Source organism: Pan troglodytes, chromosome 3, assembly GCF_028858775.2.
Source record: "Pan troglodytes isolate AG18354 chromosome 3, NHGRI_mPanTro3-v2.0_pri, whole genome shotgun sequence".
In the NCBI taxonomy this organism is placed as follows: Eukaryota; Metazoa; Chordata; class Mammalia; order Primates; family Hominidae; genus Pan; species Pan troglodytes.
This window is the reverse complement of record NC_072401.2, coordinates 67783762-67799122: the sequence shown is the minus strand read 5'-3', so window position 1 is coordinate 67799122 and position 15361 is coordinate 67783762. Positions and strand designations below refer to the sequence as shown.

The window sequence follows — 15361 nt, the reverse complement described above, 5'->3', positions numbered from 1 at the left end:
TTTGTGTTTCTATATGGAAATTTGAAGCAGGTAGCCTCTCAAGCTCTACATAGACCAAATTGAAGAAAGATCACTTGAATACACAAACTGGTGCAGAAGAACATTCAGCATATAAAGTTACTACCAAGCTCTTGCATCAAGAAAAAAGAGTGAGATTTTTGAACTCTATACATCATAAATGGCATGCTTTCAGAGAGACTTAAGATCCCAAAGATTATAACAGAGAGAAATTTCCCCTGCAAGTATTATGTAACCGTAATTTAAAAAATGGATAAAGGAGCTAATTTTACATACTTTTCAATAGAAATTTGCATATATCTAACATATTCATTTTGTCCTGTTTACACTAGCAAGGGTTGAATTCCTGAACTTGAATCTTTTTCTTCATATACATTTTCTTATAGAGCTATTGATGAATTAATTAATGATTTTTTAATTTTTCTTTTTTCTACCACCTTTTGTGACTCAATTTTTTTAAGATCCTGAGACATTTATGGCCTGCTTATCTGTATATTTTTATGTGTTCATCTGAATTTCCAGTAAGAAGTAAATTTCCATCAAACAGATGTACTATACCGCTATAATACAGCTTATTTAGCCAGCTAGAAGTAAAACTTATGCCACCGAAACAAACAAATAATTACTTTCTTGTCAAATAATATTTTTGTCACATTTTTAGACTTGGTTGTTTTTCCTCTTTGAAATCTAGTTCACATGACACTTTATCAGGGACACTAGCTAATGGACCTCATGTTTAGTTAATTCTGAAACTGATGGATTGTTGCACAGCCTCTGTTCCTAACTGATAAATATTTGCGGCAAAGTCCAAATTTTGTGAAGGAGAAATTGGTTGGAATTAAATTTTATGGGTGTCCCTTCTTGTTTCCACTATATTATAATTAAACACACTGAAGTTGAATAATAAATTACTGTGCTAAAATAATTGTAATAACAAAAATGAACTGACAGAACAATTATCTTGAAGTAATAATAATCAGGAAAATATATTAACAAAAAGCACGTAAGGGAAATATCCTTAACTTCCTGTAAAAAAAATTCACATTGACTCTAAATTAAGATGTAGTTTATCATCTGTATTTTAAAATTATCCATCATAACTAAAAATGTTGACATATTAAGGAAAGGATCTTTAAGATCTAGGTTTAAGATTCTTATTAATATTAACTTAATTGGTATGACAAAACTTTTCATAATAGATATAAGCATATAAGGGAATTAGTAACATTTATAAAGGACCCACATATTTAATTTTAGGCATTGTCTTCAGCTTCCCTGGACCCCCAACACATGTTGAAATGTTATTGACTAGCTTGCTTTTTTTAAGGAAAGACATTAAAAATTTCGACTGACTTTCTACATTACTGTAAAGATCAAAAGGGAGAGGAAAAATAGTTTATGAGTTTTCTAAAGATCAACTCCAGACTAATCTATATCATCCCCTAATAATGAAAAAACAATTAGTTTTTAGAAGTTGTCTATCAGTACTGAACCGAAGTGCTACTGCTTGGATTTTTTTGTTGTGGTTTTAAAGAGATGGGGTCTTGCTCTGTCACAAAGACTGAAGGGCAGCGGCACAATCCCAGCTCACTGCAGCCTCAGACTCTTGGGCTCAAGTGATCCTGCTGTCTCAGCCTCCTGCGTAGCCATATCACAGGTTTGAGCCACAGCACTTGGCCTGTGATGTATTGCAGAGGGAAAAAAACCAACACTACAGAACTATAATGCATGTCAATTCAGATTTAGAGAGTGTAAGAAACAAAAACCCAAAGTCCAACTATTTAGTTTTGAGCAAATCTGAAGATATTGGCATGAATATCCTTTCTTCTCTAAGAAAATTTTTGAGATAACAATATATATGAAGTTCTCAGTACATTGTAGACCAAGGTGTTAAAATTTAATTAGTTCATTTTTAGTAATTCATAATTTTAACTTACCACATAAACAATTACTATGCATTTCTAAGTAACGTTTTCATTATAGCTTATGTTAGATTTCTGCACATCATTAAATTACGAAGATGGCACAAAAGCAAAGCAGCAACATGGCATAATAGCTTATGGAAGCATTTTTGTGCGAATGGATTTTACATAAGAAGCTTTTTTGAGCTCATAAAATATATTCAATGGATCCCAACATTAAATTTAACTTTGTAATCAGCAAATATGTTCTTTATAGCATCTTAAAAATATTTAACAACTAAATTTTCATTTGTAGGCTAGCAGAATGTGTTGGTAGTTGCTTCTTTCCTGACTAGGCCATAAGAAGAAACTTTCCTATTTACTAAGTAACACTGATTACACTCTCTTTGGTTTAAAAGGGAAACTTTCACCTGTACACATACACACTCTGATTCCATTTATTTACAGCCTGCAGAAGAAATAGCTTGTTTACAATATTTAAAACTTTGTGATTTCTGCAATAAAATAGGTAGTTAATATAGTTTCGCATAATCTCATTGAAAGATATTGCTATTCCTTCTTTATTTAAAACAAATTTAAAAGTCAGCACTTCTTTCACATCTAGCACCTATAAGTTACTATTCAAATGTCTTGATTTCAGCTAAGTTTTGATGTTTCTTTTTCTCTTAATAGTATGTCAAAAGCATTGTTCTCATTTGATAATTTGTGTCCCGTTAGAGTATTTCAAAGGTAAATGCAAACTAATTTTTAGGAAGGCTTGTGAAAGAACTTTGATTTATGTGAAGAAATCAAGAAAGACTATACATGAACAAATCTCTATTGGGATAAACAAGTCTCTTCAACCACAATATGAACAACGGAAGAGCAGAAACCAAACAAGTTAGCAAACTTATGGTAAGGTGACAGGACCTAAACTAGAGTTACAGAGAAAAGTTTTCCAGGAAAGAATAATGAAGTCATTTGTAGTGATAAAAATCTTATACACTACACCAAATGTTACAGATGTATTCCGAAAAGTAAAATTGGAGTTTCCTATATTCTGATTTCATTCTGCTAATTCCACGGGAAACATTAAATACTTTAAACACTCTTGAGATATTTCTTATCTAGCTATACCTTGTCTCAAGGAAACATCAATATTTTATAAATGTTTCTTAAATATAAGTATTTTGTCTCAATTCTTCTTCACTCTCTAATCTGCTGACTCTATTGAACACCAACAAAGTTAATGCTTTTAGTACCTTTGTACCTTTTAAAGCTCTATTATGAATCTTTCTAATACATATGAAATTAATATTATATTAGAATTATGTACATTATACAAAATAATTCATAACCAAGCAATATTCATACTATAGAATAATTTATTATTATATATATGAATATTACATTGAGACTGAACAAATAACCACTCTGCTCCAAATATTACTCTCAAGTTCTCTCCCTTTAATTATTGTAGTCAATTCATAAAATTCTACATACAGTTGTACATGGTGGGTTATCAAAGTACTCCATAATCCAAATGCATCTAAAAGTATTCCAAATGCGCCTTTCATTCTAGAATACTAAAGGAAAGCGTTTGAAAGAAGAGGAAAGTAAAGCAGACTTCTAACTATTTAATTTAAACATTGCCATTCAGATTGAATAATTTTTAAATGATGATGCTCCACTCTTTGATCTACAGACGAGGTTACAAAAGATTTACAATTAGTCCAAAATCAGAGGATTTTAAATCTTAAAGGAGTTAAGTTTGTCTCAATGATCCAAGACTACAAAATTTCTTGCTACATTGGCAAGGAAATATGTTTAAAACCGAGACCTAAAATAGCTTTTTAAAATTTAAAAATTCCTCTGTTTCTTCTGAATGTAAAACAGGCAAAATGATCCTGACTTCAAAATGAAATATATTGATTGCTATCAAAAGATGTTTGACAAAGTTAAGTCAATATCTTCAATGCTTTAACAGTAGGTAGAGGTCTTTGGGGTTGGAACTCAGGATACAGTGACTAGGACAGAGTGTATTCTTAGGCTAATCAGTGCCTAGTCCTCTGGAGTATTTTTTAATGCCCTGAATTTCAAGTTGTCAAACTGGTTTACATATTGAATGAAATTTTGAATCAATAAAAATGAGAAAAAACATTTAAATTTGGTTTTCATGTCTCATTTGAGAATAAAGATTTCCTTCATCACCCTAAGTAATAAAAGCTGATATGTCTTGAAACAACTATAGACAATCAGAATGTGTTCATTTATAAAGTATCACTTGTTTGTATATTTTAATGCTGACCTTTGCCTGTGAACTAGAAAATCAAGATTTGTAGAGTCAGGTTGATTTGCCTTCATTTAATTCCTGCAAATGCATTGGAAGTGGATGGATAACTTGGAAGTTTTTCCATACTGTTTTCCCCCTCGCCAAGCATTAAATCTAATTCAAAATATGTCTTTCTAAAAAACAATAGTTTATTTTTAAAACTAACAACTAATTGTGTTATTCCTTGTTGATAAGAAAGTCACTTTTTAGAAACAAGAATATAGCTGTTGTGGCTTTGGTCGCTTAGGATTCTCATATATTTACACATGGCATTATTCTTTTCATATACACCTACCAGATTTCAAGTTATTGGATATTTCCCTTGTACAACCTTTACATCCTTTTTTTTTTCCTTAAATGCTCTGTACAATCACATGTAAAGTCATGAGCTACAAACCTCAATAAAAATATCAGTAAATAAGAAGTGATGTAGTTACTGTTATTATATGGTATTACCAAAACTTTGATTTGGGGATAGTGTTTCAAATTTCAGGATAATAACTGAAACATGGGCTCCTAATATATTTCCTATGTCCACTACCTCACACCCTGCCACCCTCCCCTTCATGCATTGGAAATATAATGTAAAACCTTTTTAACCTTTGTTTTCAGAGAACTGCCGCCACTAGAGGCATCTATAAGGCAATTTTTCTTTTCCAGAAAAATAGAAAGTTAAATTAAGAATTTACTGTTTGACCTTAAAATTTGCTATTAATGAGATATAATCAAATTTAGTCTTATATCTACTGCCTGGTCTTATTTTTCCTCATCTCAAACTAGGGAGTAAGACAGTCAGTCATCAACGAACCTCTGGTCCAAATAAGAGTTTAGAGCTATGCATTGTGACATGTCACTCTTCTTTTGAATAAAAAGTAGTATATATATTAGTAAATATTTTGGATCACAAAGATAGATGTCATATAATCATTATTCTGTAGTGTCACGGATTCTGATTATTTAGCTTACTAACTCTGAGTGTTGGTTGAATGAGCACAAATATCAGCTGGATAAGTCGAATTCGGAAGCCACTTTTTTATAATATTGAAAATGCGTTTCCATAAGAAACATTCTGCAAAGGAAATGGAAGAGAATCAGCAGCTCCTGAGTGCCTAGTGTGTGCCTGGCACTTTACGTAGCCTCATTTGATCTTCCCAATAATATGACAAAATGGAACATATTACTGTGTACTCCTTTTATGAGGAAACTGAAATTCAGATCTCACAGTCACAGAGCTACTGTATTTTGAACCAAAATCTCTCAGTCTATTTATTTATTAATCATTTTATACTGCATCAACTAAATGATTAGTTGAAAAGAAATGAAGCAAACCCTTTTCATTTAATTAAGGGGAGGAAACAGGCATTCAAGGAAATGTTGCAATAACATGGAACTAAAAGTTTATGTGAACCCACTTTATAAGGTATTTAATATATCTATAAATATAATATGTACATATAAAGAGAGAGAAAGAAAGAGATCAATATAGCTATTTCTACTTATCTATCTATCTATTGAGAGAGAAGAGAGGACTGATTTTTGAATTCTGGTTCTGTCAATTATTCTGTAAGTTTCAGCACATTAACTTCTCTAAGAATAGGGTTTCTCATCTCCAAATATCTAAATACAGCATTTTGTCTGTAATATACATATATATATAGCGTACCAGGCACACATAAAATTCTCATCCAGAAAATTCTTAAACAGATTCTGGGTTAATACTAAGTAAATTTTGTTGGTGTCTTGTTGATTCTATTAGTCCTCTCACCCCTAATCATGGTTGGATAGTAGTAATCTGTTTCTTAAATCAAATTCTAGTTAAAGTTCCACCTTAATATGTATGGCTGGCTCATTCGATTGTTATGGCATGTATAATAATTAGAAGTTTACGTACACAATTTTTCAAAATTTAATCTTTACACAACAGTTTTAACAACTGTATTTCCAATGTGATAACACATCATTTTTTAGTCTATATTCAGCAGTTTGCACCTGATAAAAAGAGATGGAACTGCACTCCAGCTTGGGCAACTAGAGCGAAACTCTGTCTCAAAAAAAAAAAAAAAAAAAAGATGGTTCTAAGTTTAAATACATTTGGGAGATGTGAAACAAAACACAACACAGATTTTTAAACTATAGGATTTCAGAGACTGCACTGCAAAACTCCTAGAGGAGTATATATTGTGCTGTTTACTAAGACTGTTTGCACCTGAAATCCTCAAGGAAACTGAAGAGCAATACATTGCAAACCTATTGATCCATGAAACAGTTTGTGAAACACCCCTCAAAATATTCTTGTTACTATTGAGTTTTTTTTCTGAATATTTGATGTTCATGAAATACTGGAGGTGTGACTCCTCCAATACAGGTATTAATTGGCTTTATAACTCATGATAAAATAATATTTTTAAAGTATCCCCACTAAATTTCTGCTCCTAATCTTTAGGTGGAGAAAGAAAAATTGAGACGAATACTGCCCTAAGAATTCTGCCATAACCGTAGAATCTCTATATTTTAATATAGCTTCTTATCTTCTAATGTCAAGTATCTATCTGGCTGCAGCAACCGGAGGGAAAAGGAGATTACCTGCAAATATCTGCAAATACCTGCAGAGATACCTGCAAATCAATGAAATGAAAGTCTTCTTAAAATGCAAATTTTGGTTTTTGTCCGTCTTTGGGGGTGAGGGGTCTGAAGTTGTGCATTTGAAGCAAGTGCTCAGTGATGCCTCTGTGGCTCTTCCAGCTAGTATCAGGCCACTTGGGCTTTCTCCATGTCTTCCATATGCCTGTGATCAGGTTTATTATTCCCTCTAAGTGGTTATTTTTAGGTACTAGGGAATATATTACAGGAAAGGAGACAGACATGTCTAGATGTTGCTCAATTTTACCAAAAGATATATATGTTTTAATTTTTGGAAATAAATACAGCATATTCTCAAAGCTGGTAATGGTTACACCAGTACTGAAGCTAAAGCCATGGCTCTTTTAGTCCAGCATGTTAGGTGAAAAATGTCATAGGAAAACGATACACACACACACACACATATGTGTGTATGTATATATGTGTATATGTGTGTGTGTGTCATGTGTTTATGCGTATGTCTGTGTGTAACTGCATATATATAATTGCATATATATGTAAAATATACACATATACATGAAGTAATTGCTTATTATGAAAAAAGATTTTATCTAAGTGTTATTTTCCTCATTAACACTTAGATCTAAGACATGGTGGAAATAGCTATTAGAGGTAACGAACGTTTTTAGCATGTGAAACAATCTGACTGTTGAAATTGGAGATACTTGCTGATCTTTGTGTAAAGTGTAGAATAATCACATAGGTACATATGACAAAAAGTGAAAAATTAAAGAATGTCCAGGAAGCAATATCATTTTGAGTTTTATAAATACTTTAAAAAAATCAGTTATAATTTTTGTTTCATTATAATACTAAAAAGTTTATTGCTAGCAAATAATCTTCTTTGATTAAAATATCTCATAAGATAAAAGTGAACTTGTCTTCTCTATTTACCTCTGAGACTCTTTATTCAGGATTTACTGCCATTAACGGGAGTAGAAAATATAAATGTTTTATCCGAAAGTTTCAAGGATGTTAACTGCTCTGAAGATTTTATGTATACATTGAAATAAAAGATCTTGTCCAGATTGGTGATTGTATGTTAAATGTATTAATGTCAAAACACATCATTGTATTAAACAAAAATGTCTAATTATGAATTAGATAACTCTTATAATGAACATGGTCTTTCAGATAATCAAAATTATTTGAAAGCAAGACTCATACTGAATTTCCAAGATATTAATTCTCTTTATGTTTCCAATTGGGAAAAAAATTTCACTAAAATATTTTATTTTGATTTTGATATTCATGCTTTGCTTACCATAAGATGTAAAGAATTTGTATTTGATATTTAGTATACAGCCTTAATTCCACCAATCAAGCCCATATTCCAAAAATTAACAATGAATTTTAAATATTGGGAAGAAAAGATAAGGTATACTCAAATATAATTCCCCTTGTCTTACCCTTTATGCCTCTTAAAGCTGGTAATTTCTCACATCTTAGAAAGTCTTTAGCACATTGTTAATTCTGTCATTCCATTGTAACTGAAGAAAACAAAATTCCATTAATTTCCATTAATGCAGAATAACACAGTAAGAAGAAATAGACAAACTGGAAAAATGCATAAAAACTTTTTTTTATACTTTCAACTTTTATTTTAGATTCAGGGGGTTACATATGCAGACTTGTTACATGGGCAGACTTTGTGATGCTGAGGTTTGGGGTAAGAATGGTCCCATGACCCAGGTAATGAGCAGAGTACCCAATAGGTAGTTCTTCAGCCCTAACTTAGTCTTTAGATCAAATTTTCATTTAACAAATTTTCATGATTTATTAGGCTTTGTCTCTATAATCTAAAATTATTTAATTAATAGAATTTTTTGCAGTTGTAACCTATGTGTACGTAGATTGCCTAAAAGATTAAAAATAAATAATGACACTATTTGGTTTTTAAAATTGGAATAATATCCAAGAAGACAGAGTCAAGACTAATTACTGACCCTATGAAGAATACAATAATTCAGTGTTACATTTTAGTCACTTATTTTGAAAAGACCTTGATTAAACTTATCTTGCTATTTTCAAATATTATGAAGGTCAATAGAGTAGTTAGTTTTGTATTTTCCCAGCCTTCCCTGCATTAGAATCACTAGAGCACATTAAAAAAAAAAAAAAAAAAAAAAAAAGGCCAGGCCTCACACCACACTAATTAAATCAAAATATCTGGGGGTGGTTCTCAGGTGTAAGTAAATTCTAATGTGATTAGATTTTACCAATGATTCGATGTGCAGTTGGGGCTGAGAATCACAGAGTTAATTGCTTAATACATATTGGGTATTTGCATTAATCATGTTTAAATATTCTTAAAACATTTAAAAACAAGATTTTAAATATTTCTTACTTTTTAAAGCAAGAAAGAAAGATGAATAAGGAAATTCAAAATAGAAAATTTCTTGTCCCCAGATGAATGCAGCTAATTGCCTAAATATGGTTTATGGATAGTATATTATTCAAGTACAAATCAACTGGCTTATTAAATCATCTTTTTCATGATTTAATTCACAGAATAAATATTCGTATTAAAAATATCTGTATTTCTATCATCATTTGGGGGGATTATGAATATTTTCACAGTAGAAAGAGGTCAGTTATTAATTTTAAATCAAGCAGAATCACAGACACCTATCAGGAACTATTTACATGGAACAAAATCATCTTCAAGTTTTTCTGGAAAATTTAACAATCATTAGACCATATGTCTACATGGCATTTAGCACAGTGTGACAACTATCAAAAACCTACTCTTTGTAAAACTGAGTTGATTATAATTCCATAGAATAAAGCTATAAGCTGAAGGATTGTCATTTTTTATTCATAATAAATAATAATTATTGTTTCTTCAATATGACTTTAAGTGTTGTATTTAGCTTTTGTGGGCCACCCAATTCACATTCTTCTTTTTAAGTTTTAGTAAATAATTGATAGTGATTTCTAAAATGTTCTCTAGATAGGAATAGTATAGAGGACTGCATGGAAGATAAGAACAATTCATTAGATAGAAAAATCACTTCTGTTTCATTCTCACACCCACCAGTATTCTCCCTCAGTTTTTGGAATAGCACATAGAATTATACATCTAAATTGCCTAAACCAAATAACACATAACTTTTGTGGATAATGTGATGGGATGGCAAATAATTTTTGACTCTAGTGACAACCCCTGATCAACTGGTAATGTCTGTTTGGAGCACTGTCCTCAAACGTTTTCTACAGTATTATTAGTAAGAAAGACATAAATAATGCCTTAATGGATTTTTTATGTTTGCTATGACAGGGAAAAGAACCACAGGTGAAAATGATCAACTCATGTGCAATTTACATGACATCTCTGATATACAAGTTGTTAACACAAATAACTGACACACATATTTTAGAAGAGTTTGGAGCCCTAAACTATTCTTTTTTTGATGATAGCTACTTTGGTTATGCAATGATAGATAATATTTTCTAAAGAGAGCAGAAAAATTATTTATATCATGTATTCTGCTTGTTCCAGATGCTTAATTTATATTACTTTCATAAAGTGAAGTTTAGAATGATTTTCTTTTCCATTACTTTTCACAGAGGTAAATACTTGAGCTTTCTTCTTTATCCAATCATCACTTGCATCTGGCCGCATCCCTAACCAGTCTCCCTTAAGATTTGGACTAAGGTGTATTCAATCTCATTGCAATACAGCATCTGTTTTCTCTTTTCCTACCTATCAATTTTACTCTCGTCTTCATTTTATGTTTAATCTTAGCCTTAGTCTTTTTCTCTTTTTGTTTCTATGTTGCATAAAAGTCATTTATATTTTATCTGATGTTTCTTTGTTCCATAAATCAGCAGCGCCTTGTCTCACTTGGTCTAGAGATTTACTTATCAACTAGCTCTTTCCTGTCTCCCTTCTGTCTCTCAGTAGTCCCAGCCCCAGTTTGCTTCAGCCCTCAGCTGGATTTTATTCTAGCCATTTTCGTTCATCTCTCTGGGCTTCTCCACCTATCACTCTAAGCTATTTGTCTTTTCTGTGCATAATGTAAATTCACAGAGCTGAAGACCTGAAACAACTCTTGAAACCATTTAATCCAATTCCTTTATAGACGGTAAACTGAGAACTACAGAGGACATCTGATGTTTCAAGACCATACCTTATTCATGGTGGAGCTAATTATTGATCAGGGTTTCCTAATCAGCACATTTTCCTATGTTATTTTTTCCTATTTACCTTGCTAAACCCTACTACCATGATGTATCTGTTTCATATGTGGTCTAGTTTCTCCTTTCTTACTAGGTATTTTTCAGGAGACTTTGGTTTTAAATAATAGAGCCATAATTCACATTTACTTAAAGTACACGAAATAAAGAACCAATGCTTTAATAGAATTAAAAGTACTTTTAATGGAATTAGTGGAATTTATTGATTCACCTCATCAGGGATGATTTTGGCTGCCAGAGCTGGTTGGGAACCAGGACAATAAACACACTACAGACTTTTTCTGTGTCTTATTTCTGTTTCTCCCTGTGTAATAACTTGATTTTTTTTCTACTGAAAGGCACAATTTTATGGTGGCTGAGTGTCCAGACTTTGAGTTTAGACTGCCTGAGTTAAAAGCCTGCTTCCTCCATTTTCTAGTTTTGTGATTTTGAGCAAATTCCTGTCTGCCCCCAGCTCCCTACTCTGTAAAATTGGGAAAATAATAAAATCTACTACAAAGGTCTGCTGGGTAATAGAGTTAAAAGCATGAGTTACTAAAGTGTTTAGAATAGTGCCTGACACATAATAAATACTTAAGGATTGTAACCTATCATTGTTGCAGCAGGACCCCCTGTTTTCATAGACAGAGGCATGTTTGAAAGCAGCTTGGAATTTCAATCAAATGGCTCCATGAGACTATGAAAGGTCTCTTCCCTGAAACTGGTTAGAAAGCTGCCAGGAAGGATTCAGATTCACCATGCGTGATTCTTTCACCTTTCCCTGGACCAGTTTTGCCCAAAGGATTGGGTACCATGATTGGTCAACCCTAGGCTACTGACGATATCTTTGACTAGAACAGCAAAGTCTTACTAGAAGCTGGTATGAGGGGGAAGCTGACCAGATACACTGGTATTAGCATCATTTCTTACAATACTATAGCTTGCCAAGTCTGTGTGAGACATGAACTTTATGAACTTCATTATTTCATATCTAAATCGTGCTTCATATCTGACTGAGTTCACTGTTTATCTTTACTCAATTCCATTTCCATTTCATCAGTGTAATGCTAATAAAAAGCAAAAGTTAAAGTCACAATTCAATCAATATTACAAAGCTGCACATTTCTATTGGTTGCAATTAATTTCTGTGCTATCCTTAACAGGCCTTGATTGTAAACGTTAGGAAATCAGAAAAAGTTTAGTTCTTCTATTTACTCTTCTCATTTTCATAACAAAGCATTAAATTTCACTCTGTAAATCTGAAATTTTCAAATACAGAAATACTACTTTTTCTAAACACTTACATGTACTTGAAAAGATAATTAAATTGGTTTTGATGAAAACTCTTTCTCAAAATAGGATAGAAATAAAAATGCTATTAGGTTTAATCCAGGATTAGCAAGAGATATCCAGAAAGGCTTTTACTCTCACCAAGTCCGAAGACTTATAGCTGAGGGATACACACCACCACAATATACACATCTAAATAAAAGAACTGTTACACTCAAAAGGATTCTTCTTTCAGCTTGAAACAATCTTTCAGATGAAACTGGGGGAACTTTCCCCAAGGCGTACTTTGCGCCTAAGCATCTTATTTGAATATGGACTACTGATCTTATCACACAACACACACACACACACACACACACACACACACACAAACACAAACACACTCGGCTATTGGAAAAGAAAGAAGTGAAAAAAATATTTATATACATATTCACAACAGGGATGAGAGGGGAAGATTGTTCTCTGTGGAGCAGAGTCACCAACAGCAGCAAAGAAGGATAAATGTGACAGTCTGAAAGACAAAAAGAAGGCCCTCACCAGATTATAGTCTCCTTGACCTAGGACTTCCCAGCCTCCAGAACTGTGGGACAATAGGCCCAGGGAAATGGAGGACCCGGCTTACTCACACAGCAGAATCAGAACTAAGACCCAACTATCTTATCTCTTAACTCAGAGTAACTTCTACTAGACCACAATATTTGGACACGCAGTGCGCTTTGAAGTAGGAGAAGATAAATCCAGGACCAAACATGTTTTGGGGTTTATCTTCCATCATCTCAGTGACTTCCAGTCTCCAGCTTCTGAGCCTTTTTGCCAGAGGGCTTCAGACTCATGTCTGGGGCAAGCCAAAAGCAAGGGGTGTTCATTCCCCAGGAGCAACACTTAAGCAGTGTAGGATGAGTGCTGTGTATGTGTGTGTATATATATACACAATTCTAGCAGACAAAAAGGAATCCTAGAATTTTTTTTTCCAATTTCACAGAGACTCTAAGAGGAGTATGTATGCAATATACACTGGGGGATGCACATTCTTTGAGTCAAGGAGAAGATACAATTCCTTGTATAATGCCATAGGATTTCCAACTACCAAAAGAATGCAGAAGTTAAGAGCAATTACAATTCTGCCTCTTCTGCTCAATGATCCATCTGTATATAGAGTTGTGTTTGATTTGTTGGGATTCTCAGTTTTATTCTAAGTTGTCTGAGGTTTTACAAGTAAACAAAAAGAAGACGTGCTGCTAAAATTTGATTTTTCTCTTGAAGCATTTCCAGAAATATTAAAACCTAGACAAAAATAAAAACCTATTGAGTGGTCTCATTAAAAAAATAGTTTGAAATGTTCCAAATCTGAGACTCAGTGACTTGGACATATATCAGAAGAATTACCTGTTATTTCAGTAGATTTAATTTAAAACAAGTTACAGAGGAGACTATCATAAGAAAATCATACAAATCTTTAATTAGAATAATTAAAACCTAATTGTGATTTAATTACAGATAAGATTAAATTTTATCAAGTTAAAAAAGGTTCAAGTGAATGCTTGATTGAAGATTTGCTAGATTTAAAAGTCTGGATATATTTTGGAATTGTGGAATTTAATTATAAAAAAAGAACTCTATCCTTATCTATGTATATAGGTTTCACATTAAAGCAGTTGCATAATTTTGGTAAACTATAGTTTTGTAGGTGACATTTTTCATTTCCTGTTATCCCAGATAAATAACAACATACAAAATCAACATATGCTTTAAATTTTCTCAGAGGAGTATCAGCTTCAAGATCAACCCACAATACTGAGGATTAAATCACACTTGGGGCTTATGTAGTCGCATGCCCAAAGTGTTTGAAAATGCTTTCAAGTGAAGGGAGTGCTTAAAAGGATTATAACTCTCAAGACTATTGTAACTAAGCATATTGTGCTACAAATAAATCCTGATGTGACTGTTACAGAAAAACAGGTGCTGTAAAGACCATCCTTTAGAGAGAAAATAGAAACTGTCTATGCATATAATAAAATTTATTTGATTAAATGAGCTAAAGCTCTGGTGTCTCCAGAGTATTAGAATGCTATTCAGCAATTATGTCCCTACTGAGATTTAATTATCCCATTAGATATTTATTTACTACTACATATTAAGTTAGAGTACACCATTAGAGTCGGTGGAATAATAAATACATAACTGCTGCTAGATAGAAACAGCTTAGCCAAAAAATTATTTCCAATTACTTTGCAAATATTTAACACTATGCCCAGAACTATGCTTTGCCCATAGAAAGCGTCCAATAAACATTTTTTAATTTTTTTATTGTATTTTAAGTTCTGGGATACATGTGCAGAACGTGCAGGTTTGTTACATAGGTATACACGTGCCATGGTGGTTTGCTGCACCCATCAACCCGTCATCTACATTAGATATTTCTCCTAATGTTATCCCTCCCATAGCCTCCCACCCCTTGACAGGCCCCAGTGTGTGATGTTCCCCTCCCAGTGTCCATATGTTCTCATTGTTCAACTCCCACTTATGAGTGAGAACATGCAGTGTTTGGTTTTCTGTTCCTGTGTTAGTTGGCTGAGAATGGTGGTTTCCAGCTTCATCCATGTGCCTGCAAAGGACATGAACTCATCCTTTTTTATGGCTGCATAGTGTTCCGTGGTGTATATGTGCCACATTTTCTTTATCCAGTCTATTATTGATGGGCATTTGGGTTGAATCCAAGTGTATGCTATTGTGAATAGTGCTATGATAAACATGTGTGTATGTGTCTCTATAGAATGATTTATAATCCTTTGGGTATATACCCAGTAATGGGATTGCTGGGTCAAATGGTATTTTTGGTTCTAGAGCCTTGAGGAATTGCCACACTGTCTTCCACAACGGTGGAACTAATTTACATTCCCACCAACAGTGTAAAAGCATTCCTATTTCTCCACATCCTCTCCAGCATCTGTTGTTTCCTGACTTTTTAATGATCGCCATTCTAACTGGTGTGAGATGGTAT

At 32.9% G+C, this 15361-nt stretch overlaps 1 long non-coding RNA gene across 5 annotated transcripts in view; it reads right to left on the bottom strand.

The window, feature by feature from the left end:
• LOC104006099 (uncharacterized) overlaps nucleotides 1-15361 on the bottom strand; it is a 94595-nt gene that overhangs the window by 1956 nt on the left and 77278 nt on the right. For 4 of the 5 annotated variants that reach the window (XR_008547542.1, XR_008547545.1, XR_008547544.1 and 1 more), the window contains one exon: nucleotides 8301-8381. This is a non-coding gene — a long non-coding RNA (uncharacterized LOC104006099). Of the gene's footprint in view, nucleotides 1-6834; nucleotides 6867-8300; nucleotides 8382-15361 lie in introns of all 5 variants that reach the window. The other variant, XR_010156599.1, reaches the window with a different exon arrangement.